We start from the raw sequence: 22,414 nt of genomic DNA, 5'->3' as shown, positions 1-22,414 counted from the left end.
GAAGGAACTTATCTAGATGTGTGGTGAGCACTTTGAACCCCCAAGTGCTTCACAGAAGTTTATAACGCAGAGCAGTGAAAATAAAAAATAATTTTTTTTTGCTCAAAAATGATGTTTTAGCCCGCTATTTTTTATTTTCACAAGGCTAACAGGAGAAATTGAACCACAAAAGTTGTTATGCAATTTGTCCTGAGTACACTGATACCCCATATGTGGGGGGGAACCACTGTTTGGGAGCACGGGAGAGCTCAGAAGGCAAGGAGCGCCATTTTGGAGTGCAGACTTTGATGGAATGTTCTGCGGGCGTCATGTTGCGTTTGCAGAGCCCCTGTGTGCCTAAACAGTAGAAACCCACACAAGTGACCCCATTTTGGAAACTAGAACCCCCAAGGAGCTTATCTAGATGTGTAGTGAGCACTCTGAATCCCCAAGTGCTTCACAGAAGTTTATAAATGCAGAGCCATGAAAATAAAAAAATTTTTTTTTTTCCTCAAAAATGATTTTTTAGCCCGCTATTTTTTATTTTCCCAAGGGTAACAGGATAAATTGGACCCCAAAAGTTGTTGTCCAGTTTGTCCTGAGTACACTGGTACCCCATATGTGGGGGGAAACCACTGTTTGAGCGCACGGCATGGCTCAGAAGGGAAGGAGCGTCATTTGACTTTTTGAATGGAAAATTAGCTCCAATCGTTAGCGGACACCATGTTGTGTTTGCAGAGCCCCTGTGTGCGTAAACTTTGGAGCTCCCCCACAAATGACCCCATTTTGGAAACTAGACCCCCTAAGGAACTTATCTAGATGCATAGTGAGCACTTTGAACCCCCAGGTGCTACACAGAAGTTTATAACGCAGAGCCGTTAAAATAAAAATATTTTTTTTCCCTCAAAAAATAAATTTTTAGCCTGCTATTTTTTATTTTTACAAAGGTAACAGGATAAATTGGACCTCAAAAGTTGTTGTCCAGCTTGTCCTGAGTACACTGGTACCACATATGTGGGGGGGACCACTGTTTGGGCACACGTTGGGGCTCAGAAGGGAAGTAGTGACGTTTTGAAATGCCGACTTGATGGAATGGTCTGTGGGCGTCATGTTACGTTTGCAGAGCCCCTGATGTACCTAAACAGTGCAAACCCCCCACAAATGACCCCATTTTGGAAACTAGATCACCCAAGGAACTAATATAGATGTGTGGTGAGCACTTTGACCCTCAAGTGCTTCACAGAAGTTTATAACGCAGAGCCGTGAAAATAAAAAAATATATTTTTTTCCTCAAAAAATGATTTTTAGTCCACTATTTTTTATTTTCACAAGGGTAACAGGATAAATTGGACCCCAAAAGTTGTTGTCCAGTGTGTCCTGAGTACGCTGGTACCCCATAAGTGGGGGGGACCACTGTTTGGGCACACGTTGGGGCTCGGAAGGGAAGTAGTGACGCTTTGAAATGAAGACTTGATGGAATGGTCTGTGGGCATCATGTTACGTTTGCAGAGCCCCTGATGTACCTAAACAGTGCAAACCCCCCACAAATGACCCCATTTTGGAAACTATATCACCTAAGGAACTAATCTAGATGTGATGTCAGCACTTTGAACCCACTAGTGCTTCACAGAAGTTTATAACGCACAGCTGTGAAAATAAAAAAATATTTTTTTTTCCTCAAAAAGTGATTTTTAGCCCACTATTTTTTATTTTCACAAGGGTAACAGGATAAATTGGACCCCAAAAGTTGTTGTCCAGTTTGTCCTGAGTACGCTGGTACCCCATATATGGGGGGGACCACTGTTCGGGGACACGTTGGGGCTCGGAATGGAAGTAGTGACGTTTTGAAATGCCGACTTGATGGAATGGTCTGTGGGCGTCATGTTACGTTTGCAGAGCCCCTGATGTACCTAAACAGTGGAAACCCCCCACAAGTGACCCCATTTTGGAAACTAGACCCCCCAAGGAACTTATCTAGATGTGTGGTGAGCACGTTGAACCCCCAAGTGCTTCACAGAAGTTTATAACGCAGAACCGTGAAAATAAAAAATCTTTTTTTTCCACAAAAATAATTATTTTAGCCCCCATTTTTTTATTTTCCCAAGGATAACAGGAGAAATTAGACCCCCAAAGTTGTTGTGCAATTTTTCCTGAGTACCCTGATACCCCATAAGTGGGGGTACACCACTGTTTGGGCACACGTCGGGGCTCGAAATGGAGGGAGCACCGTTTGACTTTTTGAACGCAAAATTGGCTGGAATAAATGGTGGCTCCATGTCGCATTTGGAGACCCCCTGACATGCCTAAACAGTGGAAACCCCTCAATTCTATCTCCAACCCTAACCCCAACACACCCCTAACCCTAATCCCAACCCTAATCATAACCCTAACCACAACCCTAATCCCAACACACCCCTAACGAAATCCCAACTCTAACCCTAACCACAAGCCTAACCATAATCCCATCCCCAACCCAACCCTAATCCCAATTCCAACCCTAATCCTAAGTTCAACCCTAATCCTAAGTTCAACCCTAACCCTAAGTTCAACCCTAACCCTAAGTTCAACCCTAACCCTTAGTCCAACCCTAACCCTTAGTCCAACCCTAACCCTTAGTCCAACCCTAACCCTATTTCTAACCCTAGCCCTAACCCTAGCCCTAACCCTAGCCCTAGCCCTAACCCTAGCCCTAACCCTAGCCCTAACCCTAGCCTTAACCCTAACCCTAGCCCTAACCCTAACCCTAACCCTAGCCCTGGACCTAACCCTAATGGAAAAAAATTTATTTTATTATTTGTCCCTACCTATGGGGGTGATAAGGGGGCGGTGATTTACTTTTTTTTTATTTTGATCACTATGAAAGTTTATCATAGTGATCAAAATAAATGAATGAATCTGGAGCGTTGCAGATTCGATTCGGCACACTGCGCATGCGCCCGCCATCTTGCAAGATGGCGGCGCCCATGACACTGGACGCCGGGACACTGGGACGGATAGTGGGAGGTCGGAGGCACAAAGGAGGGTGAGAGTGGGTGATCGGAGGGGTGATCGGAGGGCTGGGGGGGCGGAGGGAAGGCGGGGGGCAGATTATGACGGCGGCTGCCGATCGGTGCTGTCAGACGGTGGCGGCAGCCGATCGGTGCCGTCAGTCGGTGTGGGGGGGGTCGGGTCTCGATGTCCAGCCATGTCCGATGCTATTTCAGCATCGGCCATGGCTGGATTGTAATATTTCACCAATTTTCATTGGTGAAATATTACAATCGCTCTGATTGGCAGTTTCACTTTTAACAGCCAATCAGAGCGATCGTAGGCACGTGGGGGCTAAGCCACACCCCCAGGTGTTAACTCTGAAGGGTCCTTTGTGTGCGGGTCGGGTGACCTTTCAGTGACCCCGGTCACCCGACCCGCAGGGGGGCTATTTATAGCATGACGCCTACGTAGGTGTCATAGGTCGTTTGGGCACTGCTTTTCATGACGCCTATGTAGGCGTCATAGGTCGTGAAGGGGTTAAAATTCAAATTTGCCAGGTTTAGCGAATTTGAAAAAAAAAAGCAATTAATGGCAAGTAAATTTTCTGCAATTGCAGGTACTCCATTTGCCCTTCTTAGACTGTTTCACACTCCTTTCAATGTCTTTACAACAGTAAAGATCATTGGTTGTTTTTCATCCATGGAGTGGGCTCGCGCACAATTTCAGTGCACTGCCATGAATAAAGAATGGGATCTAAACATTCGCCAAAATCAATTTCAGTGATCCAGAAACAACTTGATGATTAGCAATGCTTTTTCCAGCATTATGGACACCATGTCACAAGGCAAAAATGATAAGTGGTTTCATGAAAAAAACATTGAAAAATTTCCTCTTCCAAGATGGCACCACCCGCGCCTGCGCAGTAACAGGTCTCGGCGATCACTAAAAACTGCTACTACGCAGGCGCGGACGTTGCCATCTTGGAGGAGGAAATTTTTTTTTCTGATCACAGCTATGTACACCGATAGCTGATATTGCACAGGCATGGCGGGCGCCATTTCGAAATAGTTTTTTGTGTTACACATGTCAGGAAAAGCTAAACCACATGTAGTAACTTCACCTTAAACATGTGACTTTTCCTTAAGTATGTACCTAATTAGAGCACCACATAAAGACCCCTCTCCAGTCCTGCCCAGGACACGGGCATATCATTAACTAAAAACTGAAAATAAAGATTAACAATAACTACAAGATTGATTTAATCAACCAAGGTATCATTTTAATCAGTATAACGGCACTGACCTGACATTGTCTGTAGGTTACAGTGCACAATCCTGCTGACAAGTTCCCTTTAACTCCTTTCTGACATTGAGCGTAAATTTATACCGAAGTCGGACTTCCTCCCTTTTTCCTCCCTCACTGCTGGAGTCCACATCTTTCCCAGCTTATGTCAGTTGTTTTGAACAGCTGACATGTGCCCGGAATAGCCACGGGTTGAATCGCGATTCACCCATGGCTATTAACCCGTTAAATGCCGCTGTCAAACTCTGACAGCGGCATTTAATGTGCGCTTCTTGCCATCGGGCTGGAAATCTGCCCATCAGTGACCCCGTTAAGTGATCTCGGGTAATTGGTAGGTTGGCATGACAACCAGAGGTCTCCTGCAGACTTCTATGGTTTTCACTGCTGGATTGCTATGCGCACCACCTGGTGGTTGGCGCTCATAGCAAGTCAGCAAATCTGCTACATGCAGGTGATCTGATCATCACCGGTACAGTGGGGAAAAAATATTTAGTCAGTCATCAATTGTGCTAGTGCTCCCACTTAAAAAGATGAGATAGGCCTGTAATTGACATTATAGGTAGACCACAACTTCTTAAGGAAGTTACAGTTCTGTGAGAGCCAGAAATCTTGCATGTTTTTAGGTGACCAAATATTTATTTTCCACCATAATTTGCAAAATAAATCTTGCCAAATCAGACAAGGTGATTTTCTGGATTTGTTTTCTCAATTTTCTCATAGTTGTGGTCTACCTATGATGCAAATTAGAGGCCTCTCATCTTTTTAAGTGGGAGAACTTAAACAGTTTGTAGCTGATTAAATACTTTTTTCCCCCACTTTATGAAGCAGAGCCAATTGGGTTATGGCAGCTTCTAGTCTCCTATGAAGGCTATTGAAGCATGCCAAATGTAAAAAAAATGTTTTTAAAAATATAAAAAACATAAAACAATACAAAAGTTCAAATCACCCCCCTTTCGTCCCATTCAAAATAAAGCAATAAAAAAATCAAACATACACATATTTAGTATCGCCTCATTCAGATTTCCCTGATCTATCAATAAAAAAAGGATTAACCTGATCACTAAATGGCATAGCAAGAAAAAAAGTCAAAACGCCAGAATTACGTTTTTTTGGTCACAGTGACATTGCAATAATGGGCGATCAAAACATCATATCTGCACTAAAATGGTATCATTAAAAATGTTAGCTCAACACGCAAAAAATAAGCCCTCACTCAACCCGAGATCACGAAAAATGGAGATGGTAAAGGTATCAGAAAATGGAGCAATTTTTTTAACAAAGTTTGGAATTTTTTTTCACCACTTGGATAAAAAAAGAACCTAGAGATGTTTGGTGTCTATGAACTCGCAATGACCTGGAGAATCATAATGGCAGGTCAGTGTTAGCATTTAGTTAACATGGTGAAAAAAAACAAAAAAAAAACAAAAGTGGGATTGCACTTTTTTTGCAATTTCACTCTACTTGGAATTTTTTGCCCGTTTTCAAGTACAAGACATGGTAAAACCAATGATGTCGCTCAAAGGTACAACTTGTCTTGCAAAAAACAAGCCCTCACATGGCCATTTTGACCAAAAAAGTAAAAAGTTATGGCTCTGGGAAGAAGGGGAGCAAAAAATGAAAATGCATAACCAAAAATACTTCTGGTCATTATGAGGTTAATAGATGGAGCTGTAATTTTATGATTAGCCATTTTTTTCATTTGATAAAGGTTAATTTCGATTAAAGTATATTAAAAATGAATTAAGATCTTATGACAAATTTAAATATTTTGTGCATCTTCTTCCTTAATTCTGGCTTTCTGAACTACTGCACTGTGGATGAAAAAAAATTCCAAAAAATTAAGAAAAAAAATTAATATTGCATTAATAGTGTGATAACCAATTGTTTCCTGTAAATTAAGAAAAAAAATTAATATTGCATTAATAGTGTGATAGCCAATTGTTTCCTGTTATACTAATGTTTTCCATCTTTAATTATTGCTTGCTTGTTTTTTTTTCAAGAAAAGATTTTGCATGACTCTGACTATTTTTGAGCGTCATTCACATGATGTTACTAATTTAACACTTCACTATATTACGACAGTACTACACTACTCAGAGTAATGTTAAATGGTATTTTACCTAATTTATCCACCTAAAAATAAAAAGGCAGCTCATGCATACTTCACCCAAGGTCTTTAGAGAGTCTAAAAGTACGGTAGAGTGTCTGAACCTAAGAGCGTGTTATGTGACTGAGAGCTACAGAATAAATGTAATGGATACTTTGGTTAACATCGTGAAGAATAAAAATGAGTCAAGTGTTTGAATGAGTGAATATCGAGAGCTGTAATAAAAGGTGAAAATGGGCTTGTTGCATAAGCCTAATAACAATGAGACATTTTTTATATGTTCTAAAGTAGTATACGTAGAAGCCATGTGAGATATCTTTATGCAATGGAAGCCTTATTTAATGAGGAGGAGAGTTAAAAGCGATACTTGTAATGTCTATCTATAGAAAGAAAAATCCAGGCAAAAAGGAGAATAAAACATTGAGATGACTGGCCAAATAGAGACAGTACAATTTTGAAACATCACTCTTGTTTCTTTCTTTTTCTATGCTAAAGGGATATTCCAATCTCAAAGATCCCATCTCATTATCTAGTAAGAATAATAAAAAATTCCTCCAATTCAAAATGAAGTATAGATCTTCTGATTTGATAAGTCACTTACCCCATGTACAGGTCATTGCCGTAGCTTAGGTATGCATGGTTACGACCACTCATATAGTGACAGTTAGTTAGTTTGTGAATTGGCTGTTAGTAGTTGTAACCATGGATACCTAATCTACTGCATTGACCTGCACATAGGGAAAGTGACACAGCAAATCAAAATAGCTAAACTACATTTCTAAAAATAAGTATTTGCTAATATTACTATCATTACACCTACTACATATTGCGATAGGATCTTGGAGATGGGAATAACCATTTAACCAATTTTTATTTCAGATTAGCGGACATTCAACTTTATGTAATTGGCTCAGTTTACTAATTTAAATGAAAACTTCTGGATAAGATAAATTGCATATTAAGTTGTATCTAGAGTAGGTTATTAGGAGTAGAGATATGTGAACCTTTCAATTTGGCGAACGTCTAAACGTGTTCGCCGAACGTACCTGAACAACATTAAATTCAATGGGAGGCTAAACCAAACACATACACAAAGAACACTGGATTTTGGCTGTTGCAGCTGAAAAGAAGACATTGGTAAACCAGGGCATGAGTCCTGAGGAGAGAATTTGCATATTCCCAGTACCCTCTGGGTTAAGTGAAGAGTCTCCGTGAGCTCAAAGAACACTGGATTTTGGCCATTGCAGCTGAAAGGAGGACATCGGTAAACCACTTGCCTACCGGCGTGCAAATTTTGGCACATTTTTTACCGCTTTGATATCTCTTTAACAATAAGAACATGGAAGAGGCAAGGACCCATTTGGTGAGCTGCATTTCTTGCTACTTGTTCACCGACTTACTAGTGGAAAAGCCAAACTTCACATGCCAGAAATGCAAGCTTGTGTCCCTGTTGGGGAAAAGTTGCAAAATCTGGAAGACAGGTTAGCTACATTGAAAATCAATAAGGATGGTGAAGGGTTCTTAGGCAGAGCAGAATTATCTCTTCATGTTACAGAAAGAGAAGAAATTTGAAGTGCATCTGATGAAACAGAGGATTGGAAGCATGTGACCCAGCGAAGCAGGAGAATCAAGAGGCAGTCAGCACCAATACTACTCAGGAACCAGTACCAGGCTCTCGCGCAGGAGAACGATGAAGAAATACATCAAGATAAGACTTTGCCCACAAAGAACAACCTTGTATGCCCTCAGAGTCCTCCCGGATGGAGAAAGAAAAATGTATGAAGAAGAAACAGAGATTTGAGATCATGGGGGATTCCCTGTTGAGAGGACCAGAGACCTCTATCTGCAGACCGAATATAACCTCAAGAGAAATGTCCTGTCTTCCAGTTGCAAGACTTGAAGATGTGTCTGACAGGATATCAGGACTTTTGAGACCTACAGATGGCTAACCATCCCTGCTACTACATGTTGGGTCAATTGACACCACGAGAAACGACCTTAAAACCATCTGCAGTGACTTTGAAAACTTAAGAATGTGAAAGAACTGGGAGCACAGGTGGTCTTCTCATCTATCCTCCCGGTGGATGGCCATGGAACAAGGAGGTGGAATAAGATTCTGCAAGTGAACAACTGGCTACGTCAATGGTGCCATCAGCAAGGATTTGGATTTCTGGATCACGGAGTGAATTACCTATAAGATGGACTACTTGCTAGAGATGGGGTACACCTTGTGAAGACTGGAAAACGTGTCACCTTGCTACACTTATAAGGAGAGCTTTATACTAGAACAATGTGGGAAGGGAAGCAAAAGGCCAGAAAAAGCCATACACCTGACAAATACTATTGCGAATTCTGCTATTAGAAGTGGAAGGGAAGAACAAAGAGAAAAACATCTAAATAATAAAAATATTGAAGAAAGAGAAACCAATGATAAACTAAAATGTTTCCATACAAATGCACAAAGCTTGAGCAACAAACAAGGAGAATTGGAACTACTAATGCAGGAAAAGAAATATGATGTCATTGGAATCACTGAGACTTGGTGGGACAATACACATGACTGGAATACAACGCTAGAAGGATACAATTTATTTGCAAGAAACAGACCTGATAAACGAGGAGGAGATGTTGCACTGTATGTTAGAAAAGTGTATATCTGCACAGAGACTGAAGCTTCAGAGACTGAGAGTTCTGTGGAAACTGTTTGGGTAAGAATACAAGCACAGAACAATGGAAAGGACACCATTGTAGGCATTTACTACAGGCCGCTGTAGTGAAACCTCCACCAGGGGGAGCTGGTGAGGGAAGAGAGGTTACACACTAAGAGTAGTAACACTGATCAACAGCACAGGTGTCACAGGTAACGAGAGAGAACGGTAAGACGAACCGAGTCTGAAACTATCAGGAGCAGACATACCAGAAGCAGCAGCAATACACATAGTCAAAATACCAAGCCGAGGGTCAGAAAGCCAAAACATGAGCATGGGGTCCAAAAACGTGAGGTGAAATACTATCGGGATACAAGCCAGGGAATCAAATGCCAGAGAGGGAACATATCAGCAGAGATGAATACCAAGAGACGGGGTCAGAGATCAGTCCGGGACATGCACGTGGATACTTTTTTAGAATTTTGGATAATTAGAGGAGTGAGACCTGTGAAGACTCAGACTTTAAGGTTAGATTTCAGAAAGGCAGATTTTAAGGGACTCAGAAAGAGAATTGGAGGGATCCAATGGCTGGATATCTTTAAGGACAAAAATGTCCAGGAAGGATGGGAAGTCTTGAAAAATGAGATTCTCAAAGCACAATTCCGAAAAGAGGGAAGAATAGGAAGCATTTATGGAAACCAGGATGCATGAACACAGAACTTAAACACATGCTAAAAAGCAAGAAAGAAATGTTTATCGAATGGAAAGAGGGAGGCATAGCTAAAGAAGAATATAATGCTGTCTGCAGAACCTGCAGGGCACGAATCAGATTACTAAAGCTGACAATAAATTAAGGCTTGAAAGATGTCAAAAGCAATTAAAAAGGATTTTGGGGATATATTAAAAGTAACAGAAAGTCATAGATGCTATAGGATTTTTACAGGATAAAAATGATGAAATGGTAAGATAGGATGTTGAGAAGGCCAAACTTTTAAATTCTTATTTTGCATCTGTTTTCTCTCAGAAAGGAAATGTAACAGCAACTGATCTTCACTGTCCTATTAAGGGAATAGAAGAATCCAGGATATCTATAAACAAAAAGATAATGAGGTAACACTTAGCTAACCTAAATGAATTCAAGTCTCCAGGTCCAGATAAATAACACCCCAGAGTACTGAAGATAGCAGAAGAAATTTTTGAACCACTCTCCATAATCTTTGAAAATTCTTGGAGAACAAGAGATGTCCCAGAAGACTGGAGAAGATCAAATGATTTTCCTATCTTCAAACAAGGGAAGAAGGTGGACCCAGGGAACTATAAGCTGGTGAGTCTGACATCTATACCAGAAAAGGTCTTTGAACAAATTGTTAAACAACATGTATGTAAATAGCACCAAAAAGAGAAAACGAAGGAGCAAAAGATCCAATAAATACCAAATTTTATTAAACTATGGATAAAAAACATATATCATAGCAACACCATATACTAATTTATAAGATACAGAGTACATAAAGGGAGGATAATACCTAACCCTAAATACAAAAGGTTATAGTTGTGAATAAAGGACGAACTGTAGCAGGGTCACAATAGCCAGATCCAAAAGCAGCAATGGCCCATAATCTTAATGGCACTCAATGTGCACCATATAAAAGGATTAAATATCCCATGTAATGAAAAATAGGCAAGTTCCAAAGTGCAGCATATCATCATATCATGTGGCAGATAGAAGAAAATCACCATATATATGCTGCCAGTATACCTGAAGTCATGCTGCCGCCTGGTTATGTGAGCCTGTAACACCCCGATGCGCGTTTCACCACCTCTGCAGTTTCATCTGGCTATTGTGATCCTTCCACAGTTCGTCTGTCATGATCTCAGTGCATCAATACAAAAAGGGTGGGGGAACAAGAGGCGCAATAGTGCCCTATCACTAGTGACACTACGATGTGAGTGGTGTAATGCAGTTCCACTCACCTATTCCAGTTGTGTGACCCACAACTGGCTTGAAGACATAACACAGTATCAGCTGCTGCAGGACCTCCACCGACCACTCCAAAGTGGAAAAACTGCCAGAGAATATGGGAGGCAAGATGTGCCACAGTCCGCGCTGCTGAATCCACAAAATCACCTGGGATGCAAGATGTAGTAACAAAGTACTTCTTTATTCCTTCCTACGCGTTTCGGCGCCCTTCCTGGCACCTTCCACCCTAATGGAAGGGGCTATAAATTCCCTGCTCCTATGGCTGGTGTAATATCCCTGAGGAAGGTGCCAGGAAGGGTGCCGAAACGCGTAGGAAGGAATAAAGAAGTACTTTGTTACTACATCTTGCATCCCAGGTGATTTTGTGGATTCAGCAGCGCGGACTGTGGCACATCTTGCTTCCCATATTCTCTGCATGATCTCAGTGCGGGTTTGACTCGCACACGTGGGGTTAATGTCTGGAACCAGTGCTGATGACTAGTATTTCTGGGGGTAAAGGTTGTGATCCCGATGCAGGCTTACCTGCACACCTGGGGCTATGATTGTGGCCTCTCCCTGGTTCTGGGGGAGGCTTCTTATAGCCTCGGGACGCTCCCATCCCTGTCAGTTATACTTTCGCCCTTGGCATTGTGTGGTGACCCCTGAGTGTGTTTGTGCTGTGTTCTGGTTACTTGATTCTCTGTGTATGACTCGGTCTGTTCTCTGGATATCGCTTTGGATTCTGCCTGGTACCTTATATGTCTGTTTGGTTTTGATCTCTGCTTGGCCCTGATTATCCGCTCTGTCTCATCCCTGGTACTGTACTGTGATCCTGTGTATGACCTTTGGCTCTGTCTGACCTCCCATCTGTTTATCCCTCCTGTGCCTCGTTTGCCCGTACTGTTGTGACCTCCGTTTTGCCTGACTCTGAGTTGTTGTATGGTGTCCTGTCATATCTGAAAGAAGGACTCTAAGCCATGCCGCCTTGCAGTCACATGACCATAGGTCCTGTGCAAGCTTGTTCATTTTCAGTGGTCGCAGGTCCCATGCCTCTTTACTTTCCAGCGCTGACTGGACCCTGACACTAATAGTTGAAGTATATGATGATAAATGGGAAAGATACAACCAAGCCGTCAGGAAGAACAGAATTCTGATAATAAGAATAATAACCTGAGGCTGAAAGAGCTTTTTTTGATATGCTTGATTATTTTATTGAAAATAACAGTCACACAAATCACCCAACATTTCGGCTTTACTAGCCTTTTTCAAGGGTATCTTATCTAGGTAAAACAAAAAATAAACACCAAATCACAAAATATGAATTATTATACAAAATAAATGAATTGCTGACTGATACATATTTATATATCAATATTAAATCTATGATATTGTAGACATATCACTCAAATAGCAAAGTTATAGATAGTTCTGATGTCCATCATTGGAGGCAGTTCACATTGAGCAGAAAAAAACATATTGACAAAAAGGTCAAAAAATTCACTAGAACCTAAGGCAGTTTCTGGTATCTCACCAGTGTGGTATAGAAAGAGGAAAAATATATATAACAAATTTTTTGTCTATACCTGCTTAACCGTGAGGTTAATGATAAGATTCTAGAAAAGGGAAAGGAAGAAAAAGGTTTTTGCCAAATGAAACCAAGTCCATAAAAAACATATTATATACACCACCATTATTGTGAAGCAATCAATTCCAGATGACAAACCTCTAAGCAGGATAAGCGGAGAACAGGACAGCGCCGCAGTCAAGGGAGAAGTGAATAGAACACCAGTGAATGAAACTATTTAAAGCATTTTAATTAGGAAAATGTGGAGCAGCTGAAAAGATAAGCTAGCGGTAAAGGCGCGTGAGGAGACCATCAGTCAGGACGGAAGTGTGGCATGTCAGAAAAAGCAAAGAGAAATAAACGATGTATGAGACATCTGTGTATGTGCACATGCGTCGTCCTGCACTAAAGACGGAAGTGGGGCATGTTCAGACCAGAAGAAAGGCTTGATAGCCAGCGAAATATTGAAAGCAATTATCTGTAAAGAATATCTATAGAATGTTCGTATTAGACGCAGTAAATATGTGTGTCCACTATGTGAATAAACATACTATATAGAAAAAGTATTATAAACGCACCTGGGAGGCAGATAATAAAATCTGATGATAGTAAGTATCATAATGAGCACCATCCACTATAAATACATAGCAGCGCAGCAATGTGGGCATATATAAAAGTGATGTGTATCCACATTGCAATGGAGGTTCGTAGTACTGTTCAGCATTTTGTATCACGGGGTGTTATTGACACTAAGTTGGGTGATTTTTTGATCAATTCTTATCCTGTCACACCTGTATTTTATATACTCCCTAAGATACATAAAAATCTGACACACCCTCCGGGGAGACCGATTGTTGCATCCACAAATTCATTGTTGTCACCTTTATCTATGGTCCTTGAAAAAATTCTTTCTCCACTTCTTCACCTTATTCCTTCATGGCTTAGGGACACATCACACTTTTTGTCCTTTATTAAAGAATTGAGAGCAATTACTACTAATTGTTATCTAGTTACCCTGGATGTAACGAGTTTATATACTAGTATTAGCCACGAAAAGGGGATTTTTTCTGTTAAGAATTTTCTTAATAAGAATACTGAATTTAGCACAGAGAAGAAAGAATTTTGTATATCTATGTTAACTCTTGTTCTGACAAAGAATTTCTTTTTGTTTGAGGATAAGTTCTTCATTCAATTATCAGGTACAGCAATGGGCTCTAATGTGGCGCCTCCCTATGCCAACATCTTTATGGCAGAATTTGAATCTGAATTTGTCTATACCCACATCCTCTTCCAACAATATTCCGTTCTTTGGAAGAGATATATAGATGACATATTTCTCATTTGGTCTGGTGATTTGAATTCTTTGGAGATATTTGTTCAAGATATTAACTCTAAAGTTGGGGGTTTATCTTTTACTATGCAATACAATGGGGAGTCTATTCCTTTTCTTGACACCAGGGTCATCAAAAATATTGATGGCTCTCTTTCCACTGATTTATTTGTCAAACCAACGGACAAAAATAGTCTTTTACATTTTACGAGTTGCCATCCCAAACACATTAAAAAATCTCTCCCCCGATCACAATTTCTACGGATTGAGCGTATTGTGACAGATAATCACATTCGCACTATTCGTTATGCCGAAATGAAATCTAAATTCGAATCTCGGGGTTATCCAGATTCGGTATTGTCCCTTCCATCTTCGTCTACAGTTAAATCGATTACCAAAGTTAACAAGGTGGCCTTTGTCAATACATTTCATCCTTTTATGTATTTGTTCCATAAGATCATTCGCCAACATTGGCCCCTTCTCTCTGAGTCCTACCCTCACATTTTGGAATTCCAAGTTCCTCCTTTGATTTGTTACAAGAAATCTCCTAATTTACGAGATTTGTTGGTTAGGGCAGACATTGGTAGTTTACGTGACTTCAATAGACAAAGGTTACTTAGACCACAGCGCAATGGGACTTTCCCTTGCTTACATTGTTTACAATGTTCTAACATTACGAAGGGGGACACATTCACCCATCCTAGATCTGGGAAGATTTTTTCTATCAAAAATTACCATAGTTGTGATTCTACTTACGTGGTTTATTTGATTAAATGTCCGTGCGGTCTCGGATATGTTGGGGAGACTACCCAGCATATCCGAGACCGCATTTCACAACATAAATCACTTATGAAATTGCCTCCATAATCAAAAAATAAATACCATAACTATTGATATAAATCACAATATCCTACTGAAAAATTAAATCAGAATAAAGGACCAATTGGTATAAATAGCAAAAATTTTTTTATTCATAAAGAATTAAACCAGTACAAATAGAGAGATGCACATATCAATAAAGGGACGTTATAAGCCCATTTTATTCCATACACCAAACACTGAATAAATACACCATTATGAAAATAGTAATAAATAATGGATGAACAATAGCTGTAGAATCCCTTATTCTATAAAAACATACACAATAATATAAACATCCACAAAAGTGTGAAAGCTGTGGAATTTGTAATGTATCTATAAATTAGTGCAAAAAGGATTCTGATTAAAATGGAAGCTCTCAGACCTATGTAGCCACTGCAAATTGCCGAAAACCGCAAGGGGTCTAAACTACGGCGATGCCCATGGATTTAATCTGAGCCAAAGTGCTAGCCATCCCCATGGCAGTATCACCCTTTGTTGGCGGCATGAAATCCGCTCTCACAATGAAACCCATGCAACGGCATAATGGCAGTGGTCATATAACACAGAAACAATTTATATAATAGAGCAAAGCAGCCATTACCAATGATGGATATGGAGTCTCCTCAGGCGTCCCTCTGCCCCGACGCGCGTTTCGCCTTTGCTTCAACGGGAGGCAGGGTTTCATAGGTCTGAGAGCTTCCATTTTAATCAGAATCCTTTTTGCACTAATTTATAGATACATTACAAATTCCACAGCTTTCACACTTTTGTGGATGTTTATATTATTGTGTATGTTTTTATAGAATAAGGGATTCTACAGCTATTGTTCATCCATTATTTATTACTATTTTCATAATGGTGTATTTATTCAGTGTTTGGTGTATGGAATAAAATGGGCTTATAACGTCCCTTTATTGATATGTGCATCTCTCTATTTGTACTGGTTTAATTCTTTATGAATAAAAAAATTTTTGCTATTTATACCAATTGGTCCTTTATTCTGATTTAATTTTTCAGTAGGATATTGTGATTTATTTCACAACATAAGTCAACCATTAGGTGCAAAAGAACTTTATTACCGATTCCAGCTCATTTTATTGCTTATAATCACCGTATCTCCCAACTACGCTACCAAATTATAGAAAGTGTACCGTTGGCTAGACGGGGGGGCAACAGGGTACAGAAATTGAAAGAAAGAGAGGCATATTGGATATATATGCTTCAAACATTAGAACATTTCGGTCTCAATCGTGAATATGAAGTCTTTCGCTAATTTTTCTTAGCTTGGTGGAATTGATGTATCCCTTCTTCTTTATTATTTTGAGATTTATTATCTTATGGTTGTAATGTTGATCGGTGATGTATTTTGAATGTATTATTCTGAATATGTTTTTATTAATATTTTTTGTTTTTGTTTCCACAGACCTAATCGTGGGAGTATGGTACTCACCTTCTGGTTCTAATTTTCATTATCAATGATTGGATATTAAATATGACTTATTACATATGAATAAATAATAAAAAATTCCCCTTTTTTTCCCAAAAAATTTTTTCAAAAAATTTTTTTCAAAATTTTTTTTCCTTTATATCTTTTATTTTTTTCTTTTTCTTCAAAGATTATTTTCCTTTTTCTTATTTTTCTTTTTCCTTTTGCATGTATACACATCACTTTTTTATATATGCCCACATTGCTGCGCCGCTATGTATTTATAGTGGATGGTGCTCATTATGATACTTACTATCATCAGATTTTATTATCTGCCTCCCAGGTGCGTTTATAATACTTTTTCTATTTTGTTTGTTTATTCACATAGTGGACACACATATTTACTGCTTCTAATACGAACATTCCATAGATATTCTTTACAGATAATTGCTTTCAATATTTCGCTGGCTATCAAGCCTTTCTTCTGGTCTGAACATGCCCCACTTCCGTCTTTAGTGCAGGACGACGCATGTGCACATACACAGATGTCTCATACATCGTTTATTTCTCTTTGCTTTTTCTGACATGCCACACTTCCGTCCTGACTGATGGTCTCCTCACGCGCCTTTACCGCTAGCTTATCTTTTCAGCTGCTCCACATTTTCCTAATTAAAATGCTTTAAATAGTTTCATTCACTGGTGTTCTATTCACTTCTCCCTTGACTGCGGCGCTGTCCTGTTCTCCGCTTATCCTGCTTAGAGGTTTGTCATCTGGAATTGATTGCTTCACAATAATGGTGGTGTATATAATATGTTTTTTATGGACTTGGTTTCATTTGGCAAAAACCTTTTTTTTCCTTTCCCTTTTCTAGAATCTTATCATTATCCTCACGGTTACACAGGTATATACAAAAAATTTGTTATATATATTTTTCCTCTTTCTATACCACACTGGTGAGATACCAGAAACTGCCTTAGGTTCTAGTGAATTTTTTGACCTTTTTGTCAATATGTTTTTTTCTGCTCAATGTGAACTGCCTCCAATGATGGACATCAGAACTATCTATAACTTTGCTATTTGAGTGATATGTCTACAATATCATAGATTTAATATTGATATATAAATATGTATCAGTCAGCAATTCATTTATTTTGTATAATAATTCATATTTTGTATAATAATTCATATTTTGTGATTTGGTGTTTATTTTTTGCTTTACCTAGATAAGATACCCTTGAAAAAGGCTAGTAAAGCCGAAACGTTGGGTGATTTGTGTGACTGTTATTTTCACTAATAGTTGAAGCACGCCTGGTCACCTCTGCTGCCCTGCTCCCCAGGTAACTCTTAGCACTGCTTCTGTACTCAGGACTCGCGCACTGGCTCTATGAGCAAGTGTAGTGCGGTGTCTCTGACATCGTCCTTTATTCACAACTATGACCTTTTGTATTTAGGGTTAGGTATTATCCTCCCTTTATGTGCTCTGTATCTTATAAATTAGTATATGGTGTTGCTATGATTTACGTGTTTTATTCCTAGTTTAATAAAATTTGGTATTTTTTGGATCTTTTGCTCCTTTGCTTTCTCTTTTTGGTGCTATGTATTGAGTTTGAAGGGATCATTATTTATAATTATATGAGGTTTATATTCATTTGGATTTAAACATGTATGTAAGTACCTGGATAAGAATTAAGTGATTAAACAAAGCCAGCATGGGTTTGTAAGTAATAAGTCATGTCAGACTAACTTAATTTCCTTCTATGACAGATTCACTGACTGGGTGGATCAGGAAAATGTTGTAGATATAGTACATCTTGACTTCAGCAAAGCATTTGACAAAGTATCTCACACAATCCTTATTGAAAAAATGACTAAGTATAGAATGAACAAGGCAACTGTTAGCTGGATTCATAACTGGCTTAGTGATCGGAGCCAAAGGGTGGTCGTAAATGGCTGCACATACAGTTGGAAGAATGTCTCAAGTGGGGTACCACAGGGCTCTGTCCTGGGCCCTGTATTGTTCAACATCTTAATCAATTATTTAGATGAAGGAATTGAGGGTAAACTGATTAAATTTGCTGATGACACAAAGTTAGGAGGGATAGCTAATACTAGAGAAGAGAGCGAGAGGATTCAAAAAGATATAAATAAACTCGAGCAGTTGGCATAAACTAACAGAATATTTTTTATCAGGGAAAAATGCAAAGTACTGCATCTGGGCAATAAAAATGAAAAAAGCATATACCATTATAATGGTAAATATTATACCATTATAATGTAAGGATAATACTTTAATAAATAATGTCTATGAGCTGTATTTGATGCTGCCCCCTATGGGGTATATGTTTGTTTTGTAAGAAATTATAGTAGCTATTTTTATACATGTTTTAATAGTCTAATAAATAATATTGTTTGTCGACATTTATGGTTCTCTTCTCTTGGTGTCAGTTGAAATACTGCCTCCTTTGGTTTTTGCTATTTGTATGGAAGTGCCATTTTCATTATTGGTGGACATATAGTGGATTAATTATTGTTAATTTAGTAACAAAATGTACTGTATAAAGAAAGGTTGAACTTGATGGACCTAGGTCTTTTTTCAACCTATGTAACTCTGTAACTAGAAATAGAGATTTTTTGCTTAAATCAGAAGTTTATATTTGGAGAAGGCTTAAAAGCCTCATACCATCTGTCAATCATGGTGGTGATAATTTGGGTTTGGGCATGTTTTGCATCTAGGTCAGGATGGCTTGCCATCATTGACAGAACAATGAATTTTGAATTATAGCAGCAAATGCTAAAGGAAAATGTCAGGACATCTGTACATGAGCCAAGTCATAAGTGAACATTGGTTATGCAGCAAGACAAAGACCTAAAGCACACAAGTCATTTTATAAAATAAGAGTTAAAAATGAATAATGTTGAAGTTTTGGAATATCCAAGTTAAATGTTGTGGATGGACTTGAAGTGAGCAATTCATTGAAGAAATACTACCAACATAAGAGTTGAAACTGTTTGTATTGAGGAAAGGGCAGAAAATTCTTGAAGTCAATGCACAATATTAATGAACAATTAATGGGAATGTTTAGATGCAGTTACTTTTTAAAATAATAATGCTTTTAGTACCTTGGCTAGTTGGAGACATTTTTATTTCCCATTACAAATCAATTTTACCAATAACATAAGTCATATTAGCTGATCAAGAAAAATGACAAATTAGTTAAGGAAACTGCAATAATGATTTTAAAAAACAAATGAACAAAAAGCAAGCTAAAAAAATAATAACATGACTATATAAATAAAATAAAGCCCCCTACTAAAAAAGTAAGACAATTAGTATCCAGCATTTTTAAAAGCCCAGTTAATATTGCTTTTTTTTTTACACGCGTCATCTGTTTGCAACATTTTTGCCATATGTGAAGACATTTTGTTGCAGAATTATTTTTATGACATCATTAACCTAAATAGAACTTGTAGAAATAAAGATGCTTGCATTTCTGTTGTGGACTTCTCTACTAAACTATGTCAGCTTCCCCAACCTAAAAAAAAGAAATAAACATGATGTAAAAATGTCGGCAAAATACTGTAATATATTTGTCGTCTGTGGATTTACCCGTAAAGTGAACCTTTACTACAGTACTGCTTATGTATATATAATTTTCCTTCTATCAGCATGCTGTTCTTTCTATATTTAACTTTAAAGAAGATTTGTTTAAATCATGTTCATTGCACGAGTACTTTACAGGCTTCAATCTTTAATGTGAGAGCTTCAGGCTAATTGTAGCAGAAATAGAAATGAAGTAAATGAAAAATAGAAAGTTTCCAGTAAGGAAGGAGAAAAATACTGATTAAAAAGTTAAGACAGTTGAAAACAATACTTAATGGGAAACTTAGCCTAGAAAGTCACACACTGCTGATCTTTGTTATTTGTCCAGGATTCCTTGGTGACTTTGGAGAAGGAAATGCTGAGAAGGGATATTTATAAGCCACCAGCCTGGAGGAATGTTCTTTACATTTTAGGTGTATGTGAACCACATGCATCCTTAAGTCAATTAAATTTATTATTTATTTTGATAATAGCTTTCACATTTTACCTATTCTTACCCAAAATTCCAAAGTATTTTTATAAATCCATTAAAATTATGCCTTATTTTTCACCCTCAAGCTGAACTTTTTTTTAACATTTTGTTCATTGATGCATTCCAAGAGTCAGAATATATTTATTATCTTGTCTATATAGTTATATAAAAGATAACAATTAGTGATGAGTGAGCGTGATTGGCACTGCTCGATACTTGATCAAGCATGGGGGTGCTCGTGCACACTTGTTACTCAATCAAGTATCACAACTGTTGGAGCGCCATGCTCAAATCCCCACCCCACATATTTTACAGTTGTTAGACAGCCAATAAACATGCAGGGATTGCCTGCCATACATGGCAATGTCATAGCCATGTTGTTTACTGGCATTACTGTGATTGGTTGGCCCCATCACATCATCGAGTCTTATATAATACCAAGTGATGCGATGCTCGGTACACTATGCTCTGGAAGCAGTTCAGGGACAGTTGTTTCCATGATTAAGCCCTTTCAGGGTGAAACGCGTAGGAAAGTGCTCCCCTCCATATGCCTCTTTATGTTGTTTTTACTTGATGGTAAGAAGATTTTATATTTTCAATAAAGCAATTGTTATTTTATCTCCTGGAGACGCTGGAAAATCTTTTTCTATGTTGTGCATGCACTATACACCCGGGTCAGGGTGTTTCCGTGCGTCGGAGGTGTGATTAGGAGTGAAGAGGGGTGAGCAGAAAATTTCCTTTTGTGCATCTTAGATTAATATCCACCCCTGTTATGAATGAGTCACCGTAGGAGGCAAAAATAGAAATACAAGCTAATTCCAGAAAACCAGAGAAGTTGGCAACTATCAGATTGCAGACCCCTGAACCTATCAACACAACTAGCAGTAGCTGTGGGGGGTTCCTACGATGCCCTAGACCCCTCGATCACAGCCGGAGAATTAAATAGGCCTAAAGAAAGAAAGGGGAAATCTAAACTGCCCCAGAGCAGACCCCAAGGCAATAGGCAGCCCCCAACATATAATGACGGTGAAGCAAGATGAAAACACTAACACAGACAGAAAGATAGACTGAGCAAAGACGGGGCCCAAAACTACCTAGATAGGAAAGGACAGGAAGGCTGCTGTCTGCAATCTGCCAAAACCCTATCAAAAACATAAGCCAACAAGCTGATATGAAAAAGGCCCTGAAGCAGCTAGGCTTCAAAAACTAAATCAGCACTCAGGTATTTTCAGAAGGCAAAGCTAAAGGAATTCAGCACACCCCAGCAGGGAATGGCAGAAATCCAGAAAAACAAAGCAAAACAAAGTCAAAGCACCAATGCAAAAAGCCGAGCAGCAAACTTAGCTTTAGAGGAGCAGGAATTCAGACTGGTCTCCAAGGATCCCACAGAGAAATCACCCGCAGGGCAGAAGGGCGTCGGCAGTCTTATATCCAGTCAGTAACTCCACTCAGCCAGTCATCATCATCAGCCTCAGGTGTTTGATAATCAGGCTCACTACCTTTCTTTACCAGAAGAGGGAGTTCCTTGGGCCTCAGTAGTGAAGGGGAAAATGAACTCACAACACACCCCACCTAAATATTATAAAGTTGCACCCTTTAGTGCCTTTTATGTGGCACTAAAGGGTGTTTTAAACCTTTTTTACGCCTATTAAATAATTAATTTTAAAAAGTGACGGGGTTCCCCCAATTTTTGATAACCAGCCACGGTAAAGAAGACACCTAGGGGCTGATGCTATCAGACTGGGAAGATCCATGGATATTGACCACTTCCCAGCCTAAAAATAGGATTTTAGGATTGCTACTTCCAATAGGTGGCACTAGAGTTCTAATCCTATTCCTCTCTGAAGAGACAATTTACATATTTCCCAGAGGAGCATTGAGGCTTTAAGTCTCCTCATCTCGGCATGCTTAGCATGTCAATCTCCGAGAGGAGAAATGATACTTCTTGGATATCGGTCAGACGCCTCTCACACAGCCAAACCAGATCTGACACTTTGCACTGACGAGGGGCAGTATGCCAAAACATTGTCTGAAAAATTGAGATTTTGGTTTGGCTTTTATCCTAAGTCACATGATAAGGCTTCCAAAAGGGTCGACATTGACTTGTAGGATTGCTACTTCCAATAGGTGGCACTAGAGTTCTAGTCCTGTTCCTCTCTGAAGAGACAATTTGCAGCCCACAGTGGCATCAGA

The sequence above is a fragment of the Dendrobates tinctorius genome, unplaced genomic scaffold (genome assembly GCF_039654945.1).
Source record: "Dendrobates tinctorius isolate UK_male_01 unplaced genomic scaffold, ASM3965494v1 ptg000016l, whole genome shotgun sequence".
Lineage (NCBI taxonomy): Eukaryota > Metazoa > Chordata > Amphibia > Anura > Dendrobatidae > Dendrobates > Dendrobates tinctorius.
The sequence above is the reverse complement of the archived record's forward strand: the minus strand, read 5'-3'. Positions refer to the sequence as shown.